The sequence below is a fragment of the Anas acuta genome, chromosome W, assembly GCF_963932015.1.
Source record: "Anas acuta chromosome W, bAnaAcu1.1, whole genome shotgun sequence".
NCBI lineage: Eukaryota > Metazoa > Chordata > Aves > Anseriformes > Anatidae > Anas > Anas acuta.
This window is the reverse complement of record NC_089016.1, coordinates 14698532-14712335: the sequence shown is the minus strand read 5'-3', so window position 1 is coordinate 14712335 and position 13804 is coordinate 14698532.

Here is a 13804-nt window from a genome sequence, read left to right as displayed (position 1 = left end):
CCCCCTCCCCCCGGCTAGCCACCCCTATATATTGTTTAGCATGACGTCAGATGGTATGGAATACCCCTTTGGCTAGTTTGGGTCACCTGTCCTGGGTCTGTCCCCTCCCAGCTCTTACTGCACCCCCAGCCTGCCCGTTGGCAGGACAGAGCAAAAGGCTGAGATGTCCTTGGCTTAGTATAAGCACTGCTCTGCAACAATTAAAGCATCGGGGTGTTATCAGCACTCTTCTCATCCTAAGCCAAAACACAGCATTCCACCAGCTACTAGGAAGAAAATTAATTCTGTGCTAACTGAAACCAGGACATCTATCCACCCCTTATTCCATACCATTTATGTCATGCTCAGGTTACACTCTTTTCCATACATTCTAATTAGTCACCTATAGTAATCATGGTAGTGATAACATACAGTATAATATACTATTTAACATGGTACAATTCAGTTCATGGGCTATTCTCACCCAGTATTAAATCTCCTTGAGGTACACACCGCACCTCTCCGTTCTTTTGCATCACCCACCAAGTGTATCCAGGTCCCTGAGCGAAAACAATTCCACGAATAGGTTTGCCTTTTCCCGAGGCAGGAGTAGCCCAGACTGTTTTACCCAGCATATTTTTTACATGCACTACAGGAACTTTATCCCCATCTACAGTACGTAACAGGTTTGATTGGGCAGGTCCAGTTCGGTTGGTAGATCCCCTAGTATTGACTAACCAGGTGGCCTTTGCCAAATGCGTATCGCAGTTTTTGAACGTCCCAGCGCCCATTGCTTTCAAGGTAGTCTTTAACAGGCCATTGTATCGTTCCACTTTCCCGGAGGCTGGTGCATGATAGGGGATGTGATACACCCACTCAATACCATGCTCTTTGGCCCAAGTGTCTATAAGGTTGTCTCGGAAATGAGTCCCATTGTCTGACTCTATTCTTTCTGGGGTGCCATGTCGCCATAGGACTTGCTTTTCAAGGCCCAGGATGGTGTTCCGGGCGGTGGCATGAGGCACAGGATATGTTTCCAGCCATCCGGTGGTTGCTTCCACCATTGTAAGTACGTGGCGCTTGCCATTGCGAGTTTGAGGGAGTGTGATGTAATCAATCTGCCAGGCCTCTCCATATTTATATTTCAGCCATCGTCCTCCATACCAAAGAGGCTTTGACCGTTTGGCTTGCTTGATTGCAGCACATGTTTCACAGTCATGAATTACCTGTGCTATAGCGTCCATGGTCAGGTCCACCCCTCGATCACGAGCCCATCTGTATGTTGCGTCTCTACCTTGATGGCCTGAGGTGTCATGGGCCCATCGGGCTATAAATAATTCACCTTTATGCTGCCAATCCAGGTCCACCTGAGCTACTTCAATCTTAGCAGCCTGATCCACCTGCTGGTTGTTTTGATGTTCTTCAGTAGCCCGATTCTTGGGCACATGAGCATCTACATGGCGTACTTTCACAGCCAGGTTCTCTACCCGAGCAGCAATATCTTGCCACAATGCAGCAGCCCAGATGGGTTTGCCCCTGCGCTGCCAGTTGTTTTGCTTCCATTGCTGTAACCATCCCCACAGGGCATTTGCTACCATCCATGAATCGGTGTAGAGATAGAGAACTGGCCATTTTTCTCGTTCAGCAATGTCTAAAGCCAGCTGAATGGCCTTCACTTCTGCAAACTGACTTGATTCACCTTCTCCCTCAGCAGCTTCTGCAACTCGTCGCATAGGACTCCATACAGCAGCCTTCCATCTCCGATGCTTCCCCACAATACGACAGGACCCATCAGTGAACAGGGCATATTTTTTTTCATTCTCTGGCAACTGGTTGTACAGTGGGGCTTCTTCAGCACGACCCACCTCCTCCTCTGATGATATCCCAAAGTATTTGCCTTCTGGCCAGTCCATGATCACTTCCAATATTCCTGGGCGACTGGGGTTTCCTATTCGAGCCCGCTGAGTAATCAGTGCAACCCACTTGCTCCATGTAGCATCAGTTGCATGATGCGTAGAGGGGACCCTTCCCTTGAACATCCAGCCTAGTACCGGCAATCGGGGTGCTAGGAGGAGCTGCGCTTCAGTACCGACCACCTCCGAAGCAGATCGAACTCCTTCATATGCTGCCAATATCTCCTTTTCAGTTGGAGTATAGCGGGCCTCAGATCCTCTGTATCCCCGACTCCAAAACCCCAGAGGCCGCCCTCGAGTTTCCCCAGGTTCTTTCTGCCAGAGGCTCCAGGTGGGGCCGTTCTCCCCGGCTGCAGTGTAGAGCACATTCTTTACATCTGGTCCTGTTCGAACTGGCCCAAGGGCTACTGCATGGACTATTTCCTGCTTGATTTGTTCAAAGGCTTGTCGTTGCTCAGGGCCCCATTCAAACTCATTCTTCTTACGGGTTACTTGGTAGAGCGGGTTTACAATCAGACTGTAATTTGGGATGTGCATTCTCCAAAACCCCACAACACCTAGGAAAGTCTGTGTTTCTTTTTTGCTAGTTGGTGGAGACATAGCTGTTATTTTGTTGATCACATCCATTGGGATTTGACGACGTCCATCTTGCCATTTTATTCCTAAAAACTGGATCTCTCGTGCAGGTCCTTTGACTTTATTTTGTTTTATGGCAAAACCGGCTTTCAGAAGGATTTGGACTATTTTCTTCCCTTTCTCGAAAACTTCCTCTGCTGTGTCACCCCACACAATAATGTCATCGATGTACTGCAGGTGTTCAGGAGCTTCCCCCTGCTCTAGCGCAGACTGGATCAGCCCATGGCAAATGGTAGGGCTGTGTTTCCACCCCTGGGGCAGCCTATTCCAAGTATATTGGACTCCCTTCCAAGTGAAGGCAAATTGTGGCCTGCACTCTGCTGCTAGAGGGATGGAGAAAAATGCATTAGCGATATCAATTGTGGCGTACCACTTGGCTGCCTTCGATTCAAGTTCATACTGAAGTTCGAGCATGTCCGGCACTGCAGCACTCAGTGGTGGCGTGACTTCGTTCAGGCCGCGATAGTCCACTGTTAGTCTCCACTCGCCATTAGACTTTCGCACTGGCCATATGGGACTATTGAAAGGTGAATGGGTCTTGCTGATCACTCCTTGGCTCTCCAATTGACGAATTAGCTTATGGATGGGAATCAGGGAGTCTCGGTTAGTGCGATATTGTCGCCGGTGCACAGTTGTGGTAGCGATTGGCACTTGCTGTTCTTCGACCCTCAGCAACCCCACAACAGAGGGGTCCTCTGAGAGACCAGGCAAGGTAGATAATTGTTTAATGCCCTCTGTCTCTAAGGCAGCTATACCAAAAGCCCACCGGAACCCTTTTGGGTCCTTGCAATATCCTCTTCTAAGATAGTCTATGCCAAGGATACATGGAGCATCCGGGCCAGTCACAATGCGGTGCTTTTCCCACTCATTCCCAGTCAGACTCACTTCAGCCTCCAATACAGTCAACTGCTGAGATCCCCCTGTCACTCCACAAATACAGATGGGCTCTGGCCCTTTATAGCTCGATGGCATTATAGTACATTGTGCACCGGTGTCTACTAAAGCCTTATACTTCTGTGCGCGTGATGTGCCAGGCCATCGAATCCACACAGTCCAATAAACTCGATTGTCCCTTTCCTCCCCCTGGCTGGAGGCAGGGCCCCCCTAATCCTGTTCAGCATCTTCTTTGTTTCTGTGTTTGAAGGACTGTCTGCTGGAAGTTGGAGCAGCAAACTTTTCGGAGAATCCCTTTTTCCTGATTGTTTTCTTTTGCAACTCACGTACCCGTGCCTCTAGGGTCGCGGTAGATTTTCCATCCCATTTTCTCATGTCCTCTCCATGGTCTCGTAAGTAAAACCACAGGGTGGCACGGGGTGAGTACCCACCATATCGTCTTCCTTGTGTGGGTGAACGCCTACCCCTAACAGCTGAGACACTGCTTTGTACAGGTGCGGAGGAGAATAATCTCTCTTCAAGCTGGTGAACCTTTTCAGAAAGTTTCTCCCAGGCGTTCTCTTTTGGTCGGTGGACACTGGTTGGTTCAGGTGGGGAGGACGATAGATTCTCTTCAAGTTGGTGAACCTTTTCAGAAAGTTTCTCCACAGCTGAGACGCAGGCCTGTAAGGAAGAGGAGAGACTTTCTTCGTACTGCCGGAGTTGTTTAGCCGCTTCATCCACTGTGGGTTCCTCATCCTCTTTCCAGGCCATTATTGCCAATGAGCTGGCATATGATGATGGTGCACTCCGTACAAACTTCCGCCACATGGGTCGTGTACACCTGACTTCATCTGGGTCTTTGGATGTTTGTCTGAGGTCTGGATCCTCATAAATCACTTCCCGTACGGCTAATTCCCTCAGGTACTGGATTCCCTTCTCCATAGTGGTCCACTTGCCTGGTAGACATAAAAGTTCTTCCTTGAAGGGATACCTTTCCCTCACAGCTGAGAGGAGACGCCTCCAGAGGCTGGTGGATTGTGCTCCATCTGCAATTGCTTTGTCAATGCCGGCGTCTCGAGCAAGGGATCCCAGCCGCTTGGCTTCCCTGCCGTCTAATTCCACACAATTGGCTCCAGAGTCCCAGCACCGGAGCAGCCAGGTGACAAGCTGCTCACCCATACAGCGACCAAAATCTTTTCGCACATCTCGTAGCTCGCGCTCGTTTAGGCTTCGGGTAGTTACTGTTGATTTTTCGACATCCTCATCTTCCTCCTCCTGAATCCTTGATGGCCCAGCGTCGTCGTCATCTTCGTCATCTCTATACTTAGATTTGGCAGAAGCCTTACCTGGATTGGCAGAAGACTCTCTGCGTTCTAAAAGACCTGAATCTCTATACCATTTTTTCACCTTCTCTACAGGGGCAGCTTGCACTGCTACTGCTCGTTTCTCTGACCCCGTTACAGGGGTTGGAATACCCTCTGCAGGATCAACTTGCACTGCTACAGCTCGTTTCTCTGACCCCGTTACAGGGGTTGGAATACCCTCTGCAGGATCAACTTGCACTGCTACAGCTCGTTTCTCTGACACGGCCACAGGAGCTGGAGCGGCTGCAGAAGCTGGAGCGGTTGCAGGAGCTGGAGCTGGAGCAGTTGCAGGAGCTGGGACTGGAGTAGCGGCAGGAGCTGGAGCTGGAGCGGCTGCAGGAGCTGGGATTGGAGCGACTGCAGGAGCTGGGACTGGAGCGGCTGCAGGAGCTGGGACTGGAACGGCTGCAGGAGCTGGGACTGGAACGGCTGCAGGAGCTGGGACTGGAGCAGCTGCAGGAGCTGGGACTGGAGCGGCTGCAGGAGCTGGGACTAGAGCGGCTGCAGGAGCTGGGACTGGAGCGGCTGCAGGAGCTGGGACTGGAGCGACTGCAGGAACTGGGACTGGAGCGGCTGCAGGAGCTGGGACTGGAGCGGCTGCAGGAGCTGGGACTGGAGCGGCTGCAGGAACTGGATCTGGAGTGGCTGCAGAGTCCACCGTAGGGGTCACAGTGGCCGTTGGATCTGTCACAGGGCTTGGAGTGGCCGCAGGGTCTGTCACTAAGTTGATAGCAGTATCAATGGCAGCTCGATAGGCATGAGCCAGGCCCCAGCACGTTACAATGATTTGTGTTACTTTGGAACTGCCAGAATCATGACACCTTTTTTTCAAGCATTCTGCCAGTTTTTGAGGATTTTGCCATTGTTCAGGGGTGAATTTCCAAGACACTGGGGGTGCCAACTGCTCTAGATGCCTGCCCATATCCACCCATACTCCCTGCCACCCACAACTATACTGCCTCCGGGCAGATCTCCGGATGAGCTTCCTAAGTAGTTGTTTAACTTTAAGCAGAATCTGAAGTGCATTCAGGAGGCAGAACAACAAGACTATGGTGTTCTGAGTATCCCAAGAATATTCAATATCTTGGAGAGCTATTTTGACAAGCTCAGGGGATAAGAGGGTGGTGAAGGAGGAAGGCAGAGTGATCCAGGAGGATACAGGGGTGGTGAAGGAGAAAGGGAGAGTAATCAAGTAAGAAAAAATATCTTCCCCTTTCCCCTCCACAGATTGACTCTCTAATGGAGAAAAACAATAGGTATAATTGCTAATAGTTCCCAAGATACTGTTTCCAAAGTACAGAGTCCACGATGTTACTGAGTATAAATACCAAGTTAGAGTCATGACCAGATATCTTATCGTCTCATAAGCCATTGCTATAACACTCAGTACCATAATGATCTGAAACCAGGGCCCGGAGAGGATAAACAACACTACAGAGAGCAAATACGGAAAATAATGTACTATAATACTCAATTTGGAAAACAGGCGCAGCAGAGTTGAGATTAAAGCAATCAGCATCATGACAGGTGACTATTAAGCAGGTCTAATCCTTACACCAATTTTAGTTTAACACACTCTGATCAGATCTGCCGTTATCTCAACCTTTCGAGCCCCACGTTGGGCGCCAAAAAGACTGTCGTGGTTTAACCCGGCCGGCAGCTAAACACCTAATATATGGGCCTGGCGGTGTATCTTGTGTATCCTATTTTTGCTCTTAAATGTTTTGACTGTGACAAGAAAAAGGCAGGAGCATGATCTGACTCTATTGTGCTTTCGGCCGTGTTTCCTGCAACATATGAGACCCGAACAGGCTGAGGCCCACACAGGCCGAGACCTGGACTCGCTGAGACCCGGACTCGCTGAGACCTGCACAGGCCAAGAGACCGGAGCGGCGCCGAGAGCCTGGAGCGGCGCCGGGAGACTACGAGACACTACGGAGGGACTACCGCTGGACGGAGAGAGCCCTGAGAGACGCTTCAGAGCCACGGACGGCTCTGAGAGACACAGAATAGACCGGACAGAAGCCGGAAAACGCGGGGAATTGAAGTAATTGCGGTGCGACGCGGGACATCCGAGATCGAGTTGCTACGGGAGACCAGAGGCGTCAGTGGACAACAGCAGCCGACCCTCACCGTGTGGCGAGTTGGCACATAGCAGAGGGGCGGACATCAGGACCCTGCAGCCTGTCTGACGTAACCATGGAGGCAGCGGCAGCTGTGCTGAGCTGTGCTGCTTCACTCTAGCATTCTTTTTATAAAAGGTTTATTTTGCAATGCAAAAAAGACTATTCGTCCCCAGATCGGTGTTATAACTATTACTAATGATGACTTAGCTCTATTGCGGGGCAGGAGTGCAGAGACACAGATTACACTGCCAAATGACCACCGGCAGGCTCTTTCACAAACAGCTTCTACGGTTGCAGCTGGCGCTGCCTGCAGCCGTATAGCAGACGTTACACTCTCTTTCCTAACTAGTAATCATGTGTCTCATCCATTTGTGGTGAATGGTCAGTGGCAAAAAGAAAAGGGGGAGAGTAAGGGGTGACAAAGACAGAAATGGTACCAGGAGGATGCCATTGACACTAACAGCATGGGTAATAGGAGTAGTATAAGTGACACAGGTGACGGTGCGGGGCGGTGGTGGGCGCTGCCGCGCTACGGGGCACTCTGCCTGCTGCTCGCCTTCGCCTGCCTGTGCACTGCTGCCAACAGTGCTAGAGTAAAATGTGAAGACTGCTTAGATGGCAGTGATGAGAGTGCTTGCGTGAAGAAGACGTGTGCTTGTCGTGGTTTAACCCGGCCGGCAGCTAAACACCACACAGCCGTTCGCTCACCCTCCCCCCTCCCTCTCTGGGATGGGGGAGAGAAATGGAAAGTGAAGCCCGTGAGTTGAGATAAAGACAGTTTAATAAGACAGGAAAATAATAATAACAAAAATCATAATAACAATAATAATAATAATGATACAATGATGATAATACGAAAGTAATAATAGTATGTACAAACAAGTGATGCACAATGCAATTGCTCACCACTCGCTGACCGATGCCCAGCCTAACCCCGAGCAGTCCGGCCCCCTCCCCCCGGCTAGCCACCCCTATATATTGTTTAGCATGACGTCAGATGGTATGGAATACCCCTTTGGCTAGTTTGGGTCACCTGTCCTGGGTCTGTCCCCTCCCAGCTCTTACTGCACCCCCAGCCTGCCCGTTGGCAGGACAGAGCAAAAGGCTGAGATGTCCTTGGCTTAGTATAAGCACTGCTCTGCAACAATTAAAGCATCGGGGTGTTATCAGCACTCTTCTCATCCTAAGCCAAAACACAGCATTCCACCAGCTACTAGGAAGAAAATTAATTCTGTGCTAACTGAAACCAGGACATCTATCCACCCCTTATTCCATACCATTTATGTCATGCTCAGGTTACACTCTTTTCCATACATTCTAATTAGTCACCTATAGTAATCATGGTAGTGATAACATACAGTATAATATACTATTTAACATGGTACAATTCAGTTCATGGGCTATTCTCACCCAGTATTAAATCTCCTTGAGGTACACACCGCACCTCTCCGTTCTTTTGCATCACCCACCAAGTGTATCCAGGTCCCTGAGCGAAAACAATTCCACGAATAGGTTTGCCTTTTCCCGAGGCAGGAGTAGCCCAGACTGTTTTACCCAGCATATTTTTTACATGCACTACAGGAACTTTATCCCCATCTACAGTACGTAACAGGTTTGATTGGGCAGGTCCAGTTCGGTTGGTAGATCCCCTAGTATTGACTAACCAGGTGGCCTTTGCCAAATGCGTATCGCAGTTTTTGAACGTCCCAGCGCCCATTGCTTTCAAGGTAGTCTTTAACAGGCCATTGTATCGTTCCACTTTCCCGGAGGCTGGTGCATGATAGGGGATGTGATACACCCACTCAATACCATGCTCTTTGGCCCAAGTGTCTATAAGGTTGTCTCGGAAATGAGTCCCATTGTCTGACTCTATTCTTTCTGGGGTGCCATGTCGCCATAGGACTTGCTTTTCAAGGCCCAGGATGGTGTTCCGGGCGGTGGCATGAGGCACAGGATATGTTTCCAGCCATCCGGTGGTTGCTTCCACCATTGTAAGTACGTGGCGCTTGCCATTGCGAGTTTGAGGGAGTGTGATGTAATCAATCTGCCAGGCCTCTCCATATTTATATTTCAGCCATCGTCCTCCATACCAAAGAGGCTTTGACCGTTTGGCTTGCTTGATTGCAGCACATGTTTCACAGTCATGAATTACCTGTGCTATAGCGTCCATGGTCAGGTCCACCCCTCGATCACGAGCCCATCTGTATGTTGCGTCTCTACCTTGATGGCCTGAGGTGTCATGGGCCCATCGGGCTATAAATAATTCACCTTTATGCTGCCAATCCAGGTCCACCTGAGCTACTTCAATCTTAGCAGCCTGATCCACCTGCTGGTTGTTTTGATGTTCTTCAGTAGCCCGATTCTTGGGCACATGAGCATCTACATGGCGTACTTTCACAGCCAGGTTCTCTACCCGAGCAGCAATATCTTGCCACAATGCAGCAGCCCAGATGGGTTTGCCCCTGCGCTGCCAGTTGTTTTGCTTCCATTGCTGTAACCATCCCCACAGGGCATTTGCTACCATCCATGAATCGGTGTAGAGATAGAGAACTGGCCATTTTTCTCGTTCAGCAATGTCTAAAGCCAGCTGAATGGCCTTCACTTCTGCAAACTGACTTGATTCACCTTCTCCCTCAGCAGCTTCTGCAACTCGTCGCATAGGACTCCATACAGCAGCCTTCCATCTCCGATGCTTCCCCACAATACGACAGGACCCATCAGTGAACAGGGCATATTTTTTTTCATTCTCTGGCAACTGGTTGTACAGTGGGGCTTCTTCAGCACGACCCACCTCCTCCTCTGATGATATCCCAAAGTATTTGCCTTCTGGCCAGTCCATGATCACTTCCAATATTCCTGGGCGACTGGGGTTTCCTATTCGAGCCCGCTGAGTAATCAGTGCAACCCACTTGCTCCATGTAGCATCAGTTGCATGATGCGTAGAGGGGACCCTTCCCTTGAACATCCAGCCTAGTACCGGCAATCGGGGTGCTAGGAGGAGCTGCGCTTCAGTACCGACCACCTCCGAAGCAGATCGAACTCCTTCATATGCTGCCAATATCTCCTTTTCAGTTGGAGTATAGCGGGCCTCAGATCCTCTGTATCCCCGACTCCAAAACCCCAGAGGCCGCCCTCGAGTTTCCCCAGGTTCTTTCTGCCAGAGGCTCCAGGTGGGGCCGTTCTCCCCGGCTGCAGTGTAGAGCACATTCTTTACATCTGGTCCTGTTCGAACTGGCCCAAGGGCTACTGCATGGACTATTTCCTGCTTGATTTGTTCAAAGGCTTGTCGTTGCTCAGGGCCCCATTCAAACTCATTCTTCTTACGGGTTACTTGGTAGAGCGGGTTTACAATCAGACTGTAATTTGGGATGTGCATTCTCCAAAACCCCACAACACCTAGGAAAGTCTGTGTTTCTTTTTTGCTAGTTGGTGGAGACATAGCTGTTATTTTGTTGATCACATCCATTGGGATTTGACGACGTCCATCTTGCCATTTTATTCCTAAAAACTGGATCTCTCGTGCAGGTCCTTTGACTTTATTTTGTTTTATGGCAAAACCGGCTTTCAGAAGGATTTGGACTATTTTCTTCCCTTTCTCGAAAACTTCCTCTGCTGTGTCACCCCACACAATAATGTCATCGATGTACTGCAGGTGTTCAGGAGCTTCCCCCTGCTCTAGCGCAGACTGGATCAGCCCATGGCAAATGGTAGGGCTGTGTTTCCACCCCTGGGGCAGCCTATTCCAAGTATATTGGACTCCCTTCCAAGTGAAGGCAAATTGTGGCCTGCACTCTGCTGCTAGAGGGATGGAGAAAAATGCATTAGCGATATCAATTGTGGCGTACCACTTGGCTGCCTTCGATTCAAGTTCATACTGAAGTTCGAGCATGTCCGGCACTGCAGCACTCAGTGGTGGCGTGACTTCGTTCAGGCCGCGATAGTCCACTGTTAGTCTCCACTCGCCATTAGACTTTCGCACTGGCCATATGGGACTATTGAAAGGTGAATGGGTCTTGCTGATCACTCCTTGGCTCTCCAATTGACGAATTAGCTTATGGATGGGAATCAGGGAGTCTCGGTTAGTGCGATATTGTCGCCGGTGCACAGTTGTGGTAGCGATTGGCACTTGCTGTTCTTCGACCCTCAGCAACCCCACAACAGAGGGGTCCTCTGAGAGACCAGGCAAGGTAGATAATTGTTTAATGCCCTCTGTCTCTAAGGCAGCTATACCAAAAGCCCACCGGAACCCTTTTGGGTCCTTGCAATATCCTCTTCTAAGATAGTCTATGCCAAGGATACATGGAGCATCCGGGCCAGTCACAATGCGGTGCTTTTCCCACTCATTCCCAGTCAGACTCACTTCAGCCTCCAATACAGTCAACTGCTGAGATCCCCCTGTCACTCCACAAATACAGATGGGCTCTGGCCCTTTATAGCTCGATGGCATTATAGTACATTGTGCACCGGTGTCTACTAAAGCCTTATACTTCTGTGCGCGTGATGTGCCAGGCCATCGAATCCACACAGTCCAATAAACTCGATTGTCCCTTTCCTCCCCCTGGCTGGAGGCAGGGCCCCCCTAATCCTGTTCAGCATCTTCTTTGTTTCTGTGTTTGAAGGACTGTCTGCTGGAAGTTGGAGCAGCAAACTTTTCGGAGAATCCCTTTTTCCTGATTGTTTTCTTTTGCAACTCACGTACCCGTGCCTCTAGGGTCGCGGTAGATTTTCCATCCCATTTTCTCATGTCCTCTCCATGGTCTCGTAAGTAAAACCACAGGGTGGCACGGGGTGAGTACCCACCATATCGTCTTCCTTGTGTGGGTGAACGCCTACCCCTAACAGCTGAGACACTGCTTTGTACAGGTGCGGAGGAGAATAATCTCTCTTCAAGCTGGTGAACCTTTTCAGAAAGTTTCTCCCAGGCGTTCTCTTTTGGTCGGTGGACACTGGTTGGTTCAGGTGGGGAGGACGATAGATTCTCTTCAAGTTGGTGAACCTTTTCAGAAAGTTTCTCCACAGCTGAGACGCAGGCCTGTAAGGAAGAGGAGAGACTTTCTTCGTACTGCCGGAGTTGTTTAGCCGCTTCATCCACTGTGGGTTCCTCATCCTCTTTCCAGGCCATTATTGCCAATGAGCTGGCATATGATGATGGTGCACTCCGTACAAACTTCCGCCACATGGGTCGTGTACACCTGACTTCATCTGGGTCTTTGGATGTTTGTCTGAGGTCTGGATCCTCATAAATCACTTCCCGTACGGCTAATTCCCTCAGGTACTGGATTCCCTTCTCCATAGTGGTCCACTTGCCTGGTAGACATAAAAGTTCTTCCTTGAAGGGATACCTTTCCCTCACAGCTGAGAGGAGACGCCTCCAGAGGCTGGTGGATTGTGCTCCATCTGCAATTGCTTTGTCAATGCCGGCGTCTCGAGCAAGGGATCCCAGCCGCTTGGCTTCCCTGCCGTCTAATTCCACACAATTGGCTCCAGAGTCCCAGCACCGGAGCAGCCAGGTGACAAGCTGCTCACCCATACAGCGACCAAAATCTTTTCGCACATCTCGTAGCTCGCGCTCGTTTAGGCTTCGGGTAGTTACTGTTGATTTTTCGACATCCTCATCTTCCTCCTCCTGAATCCTTGATGGCCCAGCGTCGTCGTCATCTTCGTCATCTCTATACTTAGATTTGGCAGAAGCCTTACCTGGATTGGCAGAAGACTCTCTGCGTTCTAAAAGACCTGAATCTCTATACCATTTTTTCACCTTCTCTACAGGGGCAGCTTGCACTGCTACTGCTCGTTTCTCTGACCCCGTTACAGGGGTTGGAATACCCTCTGCAGGATCAACTTGCACTGCTACAGCTCGTTTCTCTGACCCCGTTACAGGGGTTGGAATACCCTCTGCAGGATCAACTTGCACTGCTACAGCTCGTTTCTCTGACACGGCCACAGGAGCTGGAGCGGCTGCAGAAGCTGGAGCGGTTGCAGGAGCTGGAGCTGGAGCGGCTGCAGGAGCTGGGACTGGAGCGGCTGCAGGAGCTGGAGCTGGAGCAGTTGCAGGAGCTGGGACTGGAGTAGCGGCAGGAGCTGGAGCTGGAGCGGCTGCAGGAGCTGGGATTGGAGCGACTGCAGGAGCTGGGACTGGAGCGGCTGCAGGAGCTGGGACTGGAACGGCTGCAGGAGCTGGGACTGGAACGGCTGCAGGAGCTGGGACTGGAGCAGCTGCAGGAGCTGGGACTGGAGCGGCTGCAGGAGCTGGGACTAGAGCGGCTGCAGGAGCTGGGACTGGAGCGGCTGCAGGAGCTGGGACTGGAGCGACTGCAGGAACTGGGACTGGAGCGGCTGCAGGAGCTGGGACTGGAGCGGCTGCAGGAGCTGGGACTGGAGCGGCTGCAGGAACTGGATCTGGAGTGGCTGCAGAGTCCACCGTAGGGGTCACAGTGGCCGTTGGATCTGTCACAGGGCTTGGAGTGGCCGCAGGGTCTGTCACTAAGTTGATAGCAGTATCAATGGCAGCTCGATAGGCATGAGCCAGGCCCCAGCACGTTACAATGATTTGTGTTACTTTGGAACTGCCAGAATCATGACACCTTTTTTTCAAGCATTCTGCCAGTTTTTGAGGATTTTGCCATTGTTCAGGGGTGAATTTCCAAGACACTGGGGGTGCCAACTGCTCTAGATGCCTGCCCATATCCACCCATACTCCCTGCCACCCACAACTATACTGCCTCCGGGCAGATCTCCGGATGAGCTTCCTAAGTAGTTGTTTAACTTTAAGCAGAATCTGAAGTGCATTCAGGAGGCAGAACAACAAGACTATGGTGTTCTGAGTATCCCAAGAATATTCAATATCTTGGAGAGCTATTTTGACAAGCTCAGGGGATAAGAGGGTGGTGAAGGAGGAAGGCAGAGTGAT